At 40.8% G+C, this 14,220-nt stretch overlaps 2 protein-coding genes across 3 annotated transcripts in view; both read left to right on the plus strand.

Moving 5' to 3' along the window:
- The window catches only part of LOC131519898 (cationic amino acid transporter 3-like), a 96,968-nt gene that overhangs the window by 42,477 nt on the left and 40,271 nt on the right, over positions 1–14,220 (plus strand). The gene's annotated exons all lie outside the window — the stretch shown is intronic.
- Positions 1–14,220, plus strand: part of LOC131519899 (cationic amino acid transporter 3-like) — a 224,937-nt gene that overhangs the window by 41,801 nt on the left and 168,916 nt on the right. Inside the window, exon 1 of one of the 2 annotated variants that reach the window (XM_058743466.1) lies at positions 3,234–3,277. The exons of the other annotated variant lie outside the window; for it this stretch is intronic. The gene's annotated coding sequence lies outside the window, so the exon portion shown is untranslated. Of the gene's footprint in view, positions 1–3,233; positions 3,278–14,220 lie in introns of those variants that run through there. 2 annotated transcript variants of the gene reach the window in all.

Raw genomic sequence — 14,220 nt, forward strand, 5'->3', positions numbered from 1 at the left:
CCTAACCGTCCTGTCCCCAGCACTTTCTCCAGAGTTTTTCATCCTTGCCTGCCTGCTGCCTCGGTTTCTCTTTCTCCTTTGCCCCCACTCCCCCTTGCACTGGCTTCTCAAGCTACATTAACTCTGATAAGTTTAGGGGTACGCCTCAGGGGTCTTTTGATTGCAGCATTTTGGGGGAGAGTAGGGGTGGCAGTTTTCATATCCATGTAGGGGTTTTTGTATCCCCAGGTTGGCAATGGGAGGGAGTCAGGGGCAGTGATGGCAGCCGCTTCATCCTATCAGCTTCCTGGACACATCTACCACCCAGCAGCACCTGAGAGAGTACGGGGGCTCAACAAGTACCAGGTGAGACTGAAGAGGATCATAAAGTAAATATATGTCTTCTCCCTGGCCTGGGTCCCTCCTCCTGCTCCACACCTGCCTCCTTCTCTCTCTCTCTTGCTCCCTCCCCCCTCCTCCCAGAAACCTTGTGTCCTTCCTTCCTATTTTGCTTCTTTAACCTTCATTTTTGTCAGGCAGATCTGCCTGTCTATAGACCTTTCTGTTTCTCTGACTCCAGACATATTTTGGTCTGAGATTTTCAGAACTGAGTCTACCCTCAGCTCTTCCTTTTGGCTGTCTCCCTCCCTGCTTCCATTTCTCACTCTCTCACGTGTCTCTTGCCATCACACTTTTGAGTTTCACCTTGTGTGCCTTTTGGTTTCTCCATGCCCATCTCGTGTCTGTCTCCTTTTGGTGTCTCCCCACATCCCTGTTGCCTTTCTTGCCCCACCTTTTATCTCTCTTCCTTGCCTCTCTTATCTCTATGTCTTTCAACCTCTTCCCCTATCTCTGGCTCACACCCCTGCCTCCTCACCTCTTCCCTCCTCCAACCCATCAAGGTTCAGATACTTCATGTGAAATCACCTGGATGGGCCGCAACTACCAAGTCACCCCATGATGTACCCCTTTCTCCACGAGAGAATTATGGCCCCATTCTGTGTCCTTTGTATTCCCCAACACTGTACCCATTCTTTTCTTTACCTAGTGATTATTTTGGGGGTCCTGCAATTTCTCCCCAGCTACCCACTCTCTATCCAGTAGGCAGTGAGTAGCATAGGGTGAAAGGGGAACATATTGTCATTGGGACCAGATGCAAGGACAGGAAGACCCTCCCCCTACACATTTCTTTCCATCAAGCAGATGCACATCTGGGAAAATCCCAGCCAGAGGAAGGGGAAGGCAGCCTAGAACTGTTGGACAGACACAAATCAAACATCCAGATGCTCTCCTCATACTGTTCTGTTATGGAAGCCATCCTTCAAACCCCTGACTGTCTCCTTTGCCTTTAGGAATTTTAGCTCTGTAGTCCTGGCTGGGCCACTCATCTACTACCCAGCTTAGTACCTGGAACAAAAGAAAGAGGTTCTCAATTAGTGCCCTTGGTCCATGCCTACTGGAGATGTGTTAGGGCAGGGTCATTGTGATTTGTAGGTTTTTCTCACTTGGGGGTTCTTCCTGAGGTCTGGAATAATTCTTTCTACTCTAATTTTAGTAATCTGTCTTAGTATAGTTAGTATAGATTTTGTCATGTAGAGACAAAATCTGCTACCCTTCTCTCCCATCCCTCCACCTCCACCCCAGTGTTTAAGGAACGTAATTTAGGGTTTAATGGAACCTCAGCAATATCAAGTAGAGAGGCAGTGGCACCTCTTTTCCTTTGAGGGATTCTTTGACCCATCATTGGTGTATTCAACCCTCAGTCTCTAAGTAGTCCCCCCCTTCTCTATCTCTGACAAGTCTGCCTCTGTTTGAGGATTAACATTATAGGATGAAGGAGACACCTTCCTTTGATCACCATTTCAGGGTCTTGGAAGTCTGATGCTATGACTGTCTAGACCAGGAAGCTCCGTAGGCAGGGACTATATCTTTTCATTTATTTCCTCCAGCACAATGCTTAATGCATATTCAGTTAGAATGTGCTATGAACTCTGAATGACTGTCTCAGGAAATCCCTCAGGGTGAAGCTTAAGCCAGCTCTCTTTTAATTTTATTCCTTGAGTGATAGAAAACATGGGTGAGGAGACAGGGATGGATGGTGGTGATAGAGGAACCTAGTAGGAAATTCTGGAAGAGGCAGCTGGGGGAGGGGGGGATGCGGTGCTCCTATCTTTGTTCAAAGAATTGCTGAATGGGCTCTTTAGCTGGATCTGGGACTGGCCTCTGAATCACCACAGGCTGGGCTCCACCTGGCTCCCCCCCACCTCCTCCTGCCAATCAGCACTTTCTCCATACCCAGAACCCTAGAGAGTTTATTTACTTCTAAATTCACATCTTTTGCAAACAAAGTCTCCAATGAAGGCCCCCCATTTAAGTCCTCACTCCACCAACGCACCTAGATATGGCCCCACTTGTCTCCCATTGGCTACTCCCAGCTTACCACCAGGACTGCAGCTAATCTATCTAGTGCACCCTTTCCCACCCTTTGCATGTATCCCGCCTCCCCAGTGGCCCCACCTCCTAGAGGGCCTGCCTTCCAGGGCCCCTGCTAAGATCCAATCTAAGTCCTGATTCTGGCTTGCCAAGCTCCTTACCTCTCCCTGGGTTTGACTTGCACTTTCTTCTCAGGTCTTTCCCCTCTGAGGCAGAACAAGTCCATGGGTAAGTGATTTATCCTTATATAGAGCTGGCAAGAAAATGGAAACAGAGCCAGAGAGCAGGGCTGGACTTGGAATGCACCTGGCTATGGAAGCCTTGTGGGGTTTCTAGCCCCATGGCTAGACTGTGGATTGCAGGGTGCAGACCAGAGGCCTTGTGCATTTGGGAAGACAACTAGGTTTGAGGGGTTAGAGTGATTTAGAGCCCTACACTCTGTTCCCCTCCTGACCACTGAGGTTCTCAGCTCTGCTGAGGAAAATATGAGTTAGGGGAGGTTATTCCTTGGTGCTTCTTCTCCAGAGTCCTTCCTACCTCTTTGTCCTGCCCTCCCTCCTGGCCTTTTTTACTGACCTGGTGCAGATCTTGGTTTCTTCATCTTTGTGTTTCCCACAGGGCACAGCACTTAGTCTACTTAGACATGCTCTTTGAATGAAGGAAGATTCTTTACCTGACTTTCCTGCCACCTTCATGTTTCTTTATACTTTCTCATTTGATATTCTGAAAGTCTCTGTATCATATCTTCTTAGGGAGAGCATTGGTGTGGACTTTTCAGAAGAGCAGGTCCAGTGTGATAAGGTGGTTCCCCATCACCAAGCTCCAAGCTTAAGGAGCTAGATATCTATTTTTACAGCTGCTGGAGGTATCTCCCTGGCTTTCTTATCTAATTTTAAAAAGTTGTGGTAGGCATTGATTATAGGCTAGTTCAGGTTGTAAGAGGAAAGATTACTATGTTCCCTTGGGGTGTAGCTGCCTAGTGATCTTTAAAACACTTTATGAAGGCTTTTATGAAGTCTCAAATATATTGAGTCAATCTTGAATAAACCTTGAAATTTGATGGCTCTGTTCTTTCTCTTTGAATCTGTCAATTTTATGTATATGATAGGCATATTTGTTGATAGATAAAATGGGGGTGCTCAACACCCCCCAACCACCATGTACACTATGGGCTGTATCCTAACACTAGAGCCAAGAAAACACTTCTGCATGCATGACACCCATTTTACTGATTATGTGTGGCAAATGTTTATTTCTATGTTGTCTTTCTCTTTCCCTCTAGCAGTTCTTGGGCAACTTCTCTCCATTATCAACTGATACATGTTATATGCTTCCAAAGGCAGATTCTCTTTAACCCTAGTTTAAGCAAAATCATGTGCAAATGCCAATTTCCTTCACCAAGTATCTTCTGAATTGAAAATATGATTTTTGAATCATATTTTTTTGATGTATCCTCATCCATTTTTTCTTTTATTATCACTGAAATCACAAAGCATACTGGAAATCAGAAAAAAAAGTAGGGAAGAAAGATAAACAGTGTCCCTTGAAAAGTGTTGGTGGAGGCTCTTTGTTGTAGATTGTGTTTCCTGAGCTGGGGTGAGATAGATGTGTCTTGGTGGAGAAGTGATGTAAATCCATATTTGGATAACAACTCAGAATTTAGAGGCATGATACAACTTTCATGTGACTCAGATGATCTGGTGTCTTCCCTACAACAAACAAAACAATTAACTTTCCAAGAGAGATGGTGGCAATGTGGAGCAGCCACCTAGGGCTGTGAGAAGAACCAAGCAAAATCTGTTGAGGAAGGACATAAAGAAATAGCTTAATCCTTACATGGGAGAGCAGAAGGACACGTTTGAAGATATGAAGGAATATAACCAGAGATAATCGACCTTTCCTAAGACACCTTGTGTGCATTGTATTACTGAGGGTACATGATGAGAGGAGGTACAAAAAAGAATAAGCCACGGCCTCTGACCACTCACAACTGCCAGTCTGAAAGTGGAGATGGACTGTAGTTATAGTTGGGACCACTGGACAGATTTCTAGATTCTTGCTTACAAGGAAAGGAAGGCTTTGGGGGGAAACCAAAGGTTCCTTGAAAAAAAAATGAATGTGGATCAGTGCTCATTGTAGACAAAGGGAATCATATGTTACAGCTGTAATTTGGAAAATAAGGTAGAGAGGCATTTGGATTTTCTTCTGCTGCTTTCACCTGAGTACTTTTATTAGGTGTTCTCTGTTGACAGGATTCGAGGTTGAGAAAAGGGAGTAGAGAATCATAGGGAGAAGTAGAGGAAAAATTGTATTTCACTGTTGAAATCAATGTATCACATAATTTTCTAATCCCTTAATTGCACTCCCTTCTCGGATTTTCCCAGCTCTCTTTCTGATTCTTGCTTGGAAATTCTAATTCTGATTATTCCTGGTAGCCCTTCTAGTTTCTGAAGACCTCTAGAAGCAGAAGCTCAGGCTTTTCTGATTTGTCAAGTTCATCATATGTTTTAGATAGTAATAGAAATGTTAAGAATTTCCAAAACTGGATTATGACTGAAACTACATCTGTAAATGTGTCAAAATCATGAATGAGAAACATTTCATTTCACTCTGTCTTCTCTACAGTTATCCCAGAGGGACTAAGAAAAGCTGCTTTGTTCACAACCATACAAGAATGATACTAGAAAATATGGAGTCTATACAGCCTCTAGAGAAGCTCTGGCTATCTGATTATTTATATAAATAATGGTGCAATGATACTAGTATGATGTCTGCATGTGTCAGGAAATCCATAGGTATTATGGGAAGTAAGCAAAATGTTTTGTTCTATGACTACAGAGATTTGGTCTACATCTGGCTGGTTGGATTTGGTCTACATACAGTTGGCCTGGAGCATGTTATTTTTCATCATGATGGGTTTTCACTGACTTGGAAATTCTGCCTCTGCCAGACTGGGAGGTGGTTCGAGAGGGGTAGTGCTAGCAGTAGTAATGTAGGTAGGTGAGTTGGAGGAGGTGGCTGTGTTTCTTCTTGGTCTAATGAGCAGACAGTTTGGAGACTGCCATGCTTTCTAGTTCAAATTTTGGTTGCACATAGTAATGTTTACTTGCAGAATTAGGGTTTGCAGCATTATTGAGTGATAATGAAGTAGGTTCTACCTTAAGGATTTTTTATTTTAGAAAGGAATGCAAATCTTCTTCCAGGTAACATGCAAAATGAATACAGAGCAAAGTAAGGTTATAGATGGAGGATGCCTGGTAAGTGATCTGTTTGGTGAAGTTTTTCTCTGAAGACTCTTGGGAGATAAGATTGATACTTATTTTCTTTATTATGAGCTGAATTTGGTTACTTCAGATTTCTTGCCAACCTTTCAGGAAAGCTATGTTTCTCCAGGGAAAAAGTTACACATTTATTACTACTGAAATGGTTTCTCTCTCTTTTCCTCTTTGGCACAGACCAAGACTGATAATTATTATTGTTGTTGTTGTTGTTATTATTACATTTACATCTATATCTGTATTAATATCTATAACAAATATTTACCTGGATCTCTTTAGTTTGGCAAGCTGAATTTACTGGTTTAAGGTGTTTTGGAATTCGTTTTGTGGTTTTGGTGGGGGAGCATGGAAGGAAAGCCTGAAAGAGGCTCTAAGCTTTGGATCCTGGCCACACTGAAGATGTAGCTTGAACTGATATTTTCCTGGGAAACAGTTACACGTTTTGCCAGCGTGGGGTAATTTCCACTTCTTCCATGAGGCTTCTCAGGCTCACCCATGGTGCACAAAAGATACTCACATTTTTTAAATTTAAATTCAAGTTAGTTGACATACAGTGTAGTCTTGGTTTCAGAAGGAAAACCCAGTGATTCAACTCTTACATATGACACCCAGTGCTCATTGCAAAAAGTTTCCTCATTAATGCCCATTACCCATCTAACCATTCTTCCCCCACCCACCTTCCCTCCAGCAACCCTCAGTTTGTTCTCTGTATTTAAGATTCTCTTATGGTTTGCCTCCCTATTTTTATCTTAATTTTTCTTCCCTTCCCCTATGTTTATCTGTTGTGTTTCTCAAATTCCACATGAGTTAAATTGTATGATAGCTGTCTTTTTCTGACTGACTTATTTTGCTTATTACACTCTGGTTTCATCCACATCGTTGCAAATGACAAGATTTCATTTGTTTTCATCGCCAAGTAGTATTCTATTGTGTGTGCATGTGTGTGTGTGTGCGTGTGTGTGTGTGTGTGTGTGTGTGTGTGTATAGATAGATAGATAGATAGATAGATATAGATATAGATATAGATACATAGATATATAGATATATACATGTATATGTACACATATACATTTACATACACACACACACATCTTTATCCATTCATCAGTCAGTGGACATTTAGAGCTACAAGAAACAATCCTAAATTTTTTATGGAACTTCAAAAGACCCCAAATAGCTAAAGTAATATTGAAAAAGAAAACCAAAGCTGGAGGCACCACAATTTCAGACTTTAAGCTGTATTACAAAGCTGTAATAATCAAAGCAGTGTAGTATTGGCACAAAAACAGACATGTAGATCTATAGACTAGAATATAGGACCCAGAAATGTGTGTGTGTGTGTGTGTGTGTGTGTGTGTGTGTGTGTGTGTAAAACCAACTATCTTTGACAAAGCAGGAAAGGGTATTCAATGTAAAAAAGATAGTCTCTTTAGTAAATGGTGCTGGGACAACTGGATAGCAGCATGCAGAAAAATGAAACTGGACCACTTTCTTACACCATACACAGCAATAAATTCAAAATGGATCAAAGACCTAAATGTGAAATAAGAAACCATCAAAACCATAGATGAGAAAACAAGCAGCAACCTCTTTGACTTCAGCTGCAGCAACTTCTTACTTGACCTGTCTACAGAGGCAAGGGAAATAAAAAGAAAAATAAACTATCGGGACCTCATCAAGTTACTCACTTTCTTGCCACCAGTGGAAAATGTGGTCCTTCCTACTCTTACTTTCCATCAAGTAGGAAGCCCTCTGTGATCTTGACATGCCCTTGTGTTGACTGTTGCTTTTTGCTTTAAATACCCTTCCTAGTTCAGTTTATGTATCTTTTATGTATTTTGGAAAGTTATGAATTGTTCACAAAAAGCCTCTATTGTACATTCCCAGAAAGTGAATTCTCTTTTTCCCATCATTATCTTGCACTGTGTGTAACTGAGTGCATGATGATTTGGGGGTAATGTTGATTGTGTTGATAATTATGGGGGAATGTTGCATTTCCTTGAGTTCTTTTGCGCGAAGAATCAGTGTGGTGCATGGATTTTCTAATTTGGAATTTGTGTATTTATTTATTCTTAGTTGAAATCTGATCTTTAATAAATTGAACCCAGACTTTCTCACTTAGAAACATCTTGTGGTTTCAGCTTGGGAAACCATCCAATTTCTCACTTTAGACCCTACCCAAGTACATAGAACCCAACTGTGTAATTATTTATAGACAGTACAAGAAAAATGGTAGCAAATACAGGGCATTCTTTTCTCTGGGAGCTTACACTATAAGGGCATTTCATGGATACTTCCCTATCCTCCTGAATGAAGTCCTATTCTACACACCAGTCAATGATTTGACTATATTCCCACTCCTCTCTTAAGCAGGTTAGCCTCAAATGTAGTTATTGCAGTTTGAGTATTGTGTCATTTTGCCTAATGTCAAAGCACTAGGTGACTTGTTTTCCAAATAAATTAAAATGGTGGAAGTAATAAGATTTTGTGTTGTCTGTCTGTTCAGTTGTCTCACCTCAGGGGATGACACTGGTGCAAACCATGATCAGTTGACTTTGGTTACTTCCTTTGTGCTTTAACTTTGTTGTGGTGAAGGAAATTTGGGACTTAGTTTTTGTGTCAGATCTCTGACACCACTAAACTGGGCTGTAGATCCTGAGGTACTTCCTTGGCTGTGGCCAGTTAATTCTTTGTACCTCAGGATTCAGCTGGGGAAGGAAAGGCAAGCTGAGGGCATCATCAGGCAGAAACTCTGTTCCTCAGCTCCACCTCGCCACCTACTACTTATACTCTCTAACTGGGTTTTCTTCCAATGCAAAGTTCTAGGCCAGTGAGTTTACCACTGGAGATTAGTGAGGGGAGAACAGGGGTCAAAGAGAGCACACTGGAGAGATCATATATCTATTTATAGGTGTGGACAAAGAAGCTTCCAGAAGGAGGGTCCGTTGAACAGGGTTTGGAAACAGTGTGTTCTAGGAAAAGAAGGACAATCTATGAGGGCTGCTGCCAATGCCAACAAGATGTGCATGTGTGGGGAAAGATTTGTCCTGTTCAAGCAGGAGCCACAGAAAAGTTTAGTAGTAGGAGTAAGTGCTATAAGAACAGTGAAAATAAAACCCTGGAAATACAATCTTAGAAGTTTGGATTTGATAGAGAGCAGGAAACTCAGGGGTGTGTGTGTGTGTGTGTGTGTGTGTGTGTGTGTGTGTGTGTGTGTTTAAAACTTAAATAAAGTGTTATTTTTTCCAGGAGGGTAGAGAATAGCCACACTTCAGTTATCTGCTGAATGTAGTGATCAGGAAGAATGTGAATTAGGGCTTTATCCTGCTTCAAAGGCAGCACTCTCTGATGGCTGCTGGGTGAATCTGAGTGACAGCTGTGAGGACCTCATTGTTCTGAGTTACCAAATTTATGGACTGAGAGGGAGTATCAGGGAGTATGGCATGAGGCTGGCCCTAGATATGCAGTATTTGAAAACCATAGAAACCTACTAGGTAGGGTCTAGTGTGGACATGGTGCTAAATGTCTAAGTGACTTCATGTCAGCTGAATTGAATTTAGGGTAAGGTTGGTGATCCCCAATATCTGAAACCAATGAGTTCACTTGGAATTTCTTAGATTTATTACAAATTTTTATGCAATTTCCCTGAATAAAGTCAGGATTCTTAGAGGCTAGTTTGTTAATTCCTTTATTTCTGGACATATTTGGGATTTTCTTCCTATTGAAACTAACATATAGAGGCAATCCTTTATCTTTTCTGTTGATCTTCCTATACTTACAGCATGTTCAGAATACTGATTATTCCTTACCTCAAGTTATTCATGAATAATTTTAAAAAAATAATGAGGATATCAAAAAATAGACAAGGAGGTCTTACTGATACCTGATGTCCATTGGTCTTTGTGATTCTTTCCATTGGTGACTAATAAATACTAACGTACTCTGTGCTGGGAGCTCAGAGTTGGTCACAAATAAGGGGCAAAATATATATTATACTAGGTCAGGTCTCTAGTTGTCAACAACCAAGCCAGAATGATCAACCTGACATAACTAAAATCCTTTTCACTAGAATCACCCTGCAATTTTAGCTCTGGAATTGGGTTAATCATATTTTGGAGTGACTGGGCTAGCTGTAATTTTTCTGGTACTTGTTCTTCTGGATTAAGGATAAACAGAAGATTGCCATTTTCTGGAAACCATTCCCAGTCTATTTTTGATTGGAAGCCAAGACTGGAGAACAAATGGCCAGGTGAATTAGGAAGCTTAAAAAAATGTTTTGTTAAACTATCCTCATTAAACTGACACCTGCTTCCTACCCTCCTTTGTCCCAGTTGGGCCTGTTCTTTATGACATATTTTTTCCTAATGGTGGAAGCTGGTAGCATCTGGAAGCCACAGATGTTGGCTGAGGTTTGGGAAGGCCAAACCTATAGTTATTTAGGTTATCAGGAAAATTGTAACCATCTTTCTGCCATTGGGCTCCCATTTTAGAAAATGTCTGCTCCCCACCCCATCTTCCTTTACATAATGAGAATCAAGGTTTCATTATTTTCTCTAACACTCTCTAACTGCACTACTGATAGATCTTTTTATTCTTAATTATGAGGCAGTGACCAGAAAATATTTGGAATAGAATGATAAAGAAATAGGATTATGAAAGTAGTCTCAGGAGGGGGACTTATATTTGCCATTTAGGGATCTATTATCCTCTATTTCCACTAAACCCTAAACAAATGGGCATGGGCTGAAGTTTCAGGCAGGAATTACAATTAGCTGTAAAATCATATCTGGGAACTATTGGAGTAGGCTAAGGGATGCTTTGGTATCTCTCTTGGCATCTAAAAGCATAGTCTGGAGACATTTTGGCCCTAGATTAGGTTTGGATTTCAGCAAGACATGGTTTAGATGTAGCTTTCAGATTTAATGGTCCCGGTAATTCTAACTCTGTGCTATAAGTATGTATTTGAGAGGAGAAGGAAGACATTGGCATAGGGTAACCTGGGCAAAAAAATAAGAACTGGGTCAAATATTCCCTTAATAGCCATGCCCTAGAGTCTTGATTCTTTGTGGAGGTAGGGTGCTGCCTTTGAAGCAACAAAGAGCCAAGTTCAAATTCCAAGTTCAAATACTGGCTATATGAGCTGGGTACAGTTCTCTCAGTCTCTCAGTCTTTAAAGTAGAGTAATAATACCTATGCCATTGGGCTGTTATTGGGATAAATGTGTACATTACTCACAGCTCAACAAATCTGGTTGTTTTCTTACCCTCTCTCCATATATCTCTAAACCTTGCACATATACATCATACCCCTATTTGCCAGATACCATTTTTCTCTGCCTTCAGTCTCTGCACATGTTTCCCAATGCCTCCAGAGTTCAAGTCTAGGGCTTTGGTTTATTAGTTTGTGTTAATTCCACGAAATGACAATAAGACTATGGAATTTTTACAACCATACTAACATGAACCAAGATTGTGATTTCTTTCCAGGCATTTTTTTTCTGACAATTTTGGTTGTAAATCAAAGACAAGGGAGTTCTATATTACCCACTATTCTGATATAAAGGTCCTGATTTGTGGCTAGAACATTCTGGGTAGGAACTACCTCCAACCAAAGGTGATGACAAGCTTGTTTGTAAAGGACATTCAGAGAAGAAGAATCCATAACACTTACTGCTCAGACATTCTTTTATTCCTCCTACCTTTTTAGATTGAAAAAATATCAAACCTACAGAATGTTGCAAGAATAGTATAATTAACACCCATTTATCTTTTACCAAGATTGAGCAACTGTTAACACTTTGACTACTCTAATGGGGTGTGTGTGTGTGTGTGTGTGTGTGTGTGTGTGTGTGTAAAATATGATCCTTATTCAGTTTACTAACTGTGCATTTTTAGGTAGAATGTTTCTCCTTGATTCAGGTTCAATCCATGGTTTTGCATTGCATTTCATTGTCACATCTCTTTATTCTCCTTTAATCTGCAACAGTCCCTCAGCCTGTCATTCCTTATATGGACAGTTTTCAACAGCACAGGTGAGTTCTTTCATAGAAAGTGAACTTTCTGTAGAAAGTTGTTTGTAGACTGATCATTTTTATCATCAGATTCAGGTTACACATTCAGGGCACGAATATTACATAAGAACATGTTAAAGACAATGAGTGCCATATAGGAAAGGAACATGTGTTTTTCCTCCACATTGTGCTTGTAATATCAAACGCTAGTATGGGCAATTGGAAGGTGCTTAATATTTTTTGAATGAATGAATGAGTGAATGACCCAAGACTTTCACTGCCATTTAGGTCTATTATTTTTATTCTTGAGGAAAGAAGGAGGAGCAGACTTCTCCTATATCCTAGTCCTGTTTTATCATATGTTTGAAGAGTTAAAGGTAACCTGGGACCTCTGTAATGATTCCACAGAGAGAGGAAATGAGATGAGACTATGATGTAAGGCAAGCTGTGGAGTCTCTATCCTGGGGGTGGGTGGTGATGATAGTATGTTGAGAGTGGAAGATGAATAAGGTGATCCTCAGCTGGAGAGTAACACAGCACACAAAATCTAGGAGTACATGGCCTGTGTCCTTGCTGATAAAAATTAGTTATTTATGTTTCCATATTTTACTATACTTCCCTTCCCTAACCCCAATTTGAATCCTAAGACTGTCATAGTGAATATCAATTTCTGCCCTTCCTCCTTTCCCATCAGGGATAACCCATAATTCTCTCCTTCTCTACCCTACATCTCCCCCACTTCCCACACATGCAAGGTGTATTTTCTAACATTTATAAACAATGGTTTTTGGCCGTTCTCTCCAGCCTATTTGTTATTGAGGATGTGTATAACTCCTCGGACTTCTCATTTTGATGTAGAGCTTTCATTCCTGTCCTGAGGGGAAGTGAAGTTATGACGGGTACTCTATGCCTCTCAGAAATGTGGTTTCAGGCTTTCTTTGTGGGCCATCTCTCTTCAGCTCTGAGCATCTCAGACATTTCTGTCCTTCCTGAGGCATCTGGGGCTTGGGACTGGATTCCTCTATTTAATTCTGCAAGGCTTTGTGAGTGCCTGATGCACATGGTTCCTGCCCCCTTTCTGAGAGTCCACCTACCCCTGTCTTTGCAGTCCTTAATTTCACCTAGATCTAGAAAATAAACTCCCTTTATCTGCATGTCAGCTCTTGATTATCCACAGTACGGTGGGGAAAAAAAAAAAAAAAACTAAAAGAGTGAATGACACTAAAATGACTTTTGTTTGATATTTAAGTGATGGACTCCTGCCTAGAGATACTCTAGAAAGTGAACAGCTTCAGTGAAAGCAGTCTGTCATATTACTCTTCCATAGGTGGCTATATGGTATCTCTGCTTTGGCATGTAGGGAGAGGCAGAGGCAAGAACACAGCTTATTCAGCCCTCATGGTGTTGTCAGAAGCCCCAGACATCTATTGAGAACTCTGCAAAACTTGTCTCCACACCTTGTTTTCAAACTCTGGAGGAGGCCCTTCCTTAGTCTGAGAACACAGTACTTAGTTCACATAACAGGAAAATCAGTGGGCAACCTATGAAACTATCACTTTTTCTAGGGTTTCCATCTCACCTAGAGTCAAACGGCCAAAGTCCTCACAGTAACTCTCAGACCCTACCTGAAGGATCAGGCTTCCTGCTTTCTCTCTGACCTCATCCCCTACTACTACCCCCTCACTCACTCTGTCCTGGCCCACAGGCCTCCTTTTTATTCCTCAAAATAACCTCTTAGTATCACTTCACACCCGTTAAGGTGACTGCTATTAAAAAAAAAAGTCAGAGGATAACAAGTGTTGGTGAGGAAGTAGAGAAAGTGGGACACTTTTGCACTGCTGGCAGTATGATGATTTCTCAAAAAATTACCTACACAATTACCATATGATCCAGCAATCCCACTTCTAGGTATACAACCCAAAGAATTGAAGACAGGGACTCAAAAAGATATTTGCAAACCCATGTTCATAATAGCATTACTCAAAACTGCCAAAAGGTGAAAGAACCCACATGCCTATCAGTGGATGGATGCATAAGCAAGGTGTGGGATATATACACAATGGAATATTATTCAGCCTTACAGAGGAAGGGCATTATGACACATATTACAATGAATGAACCTTCAATATATTATGCTAAGTGAAATAAGCTGGCCACAAAAGGAAAATATTGCATGAATCCACTTATGTGAAGGAAGCCCATTTCAACACCCAGACCAAAACACACCTAGCATCTATCATCATTTATTTGATTTGTGTGTGTGTTTTGTTTTTAATATTATAATAATAATTTATTTTAATTTAAATTTGGTGAGCTCTTTATAGATTTTGGATACTAGCCATTTGTCCGATATGTCATTTGCAAATATCTTTTCCCATTCCGTTGGTTGCCTTTTAGTTTTGTTGATTGTTTCCTTTGCTGTGCAAAAGCTTTTTATCTTCATAAGGTCCCAGTAGTTCATTTTTGCTTTTAATTCCCTTGCCTTTGGGGATGTGTCAAGTAAGAAATTGCTGCAGCTGA

The sequence above is a fragment of the Neofelis nebulosa genome, chromosome 8, assembly GCF_028018385.1.
Source record: "Neofelis nebulosa isolate mNeoNeb1 chromosome 8, mNeoNeb1.pri, whole genome shotgun sequence".
Lineage (NCBI taxonomy): Eukaryota > Metazoa > Chordata > Mammalia > Carnivora > Felidae > Neofelis > Neofelis nebulosa.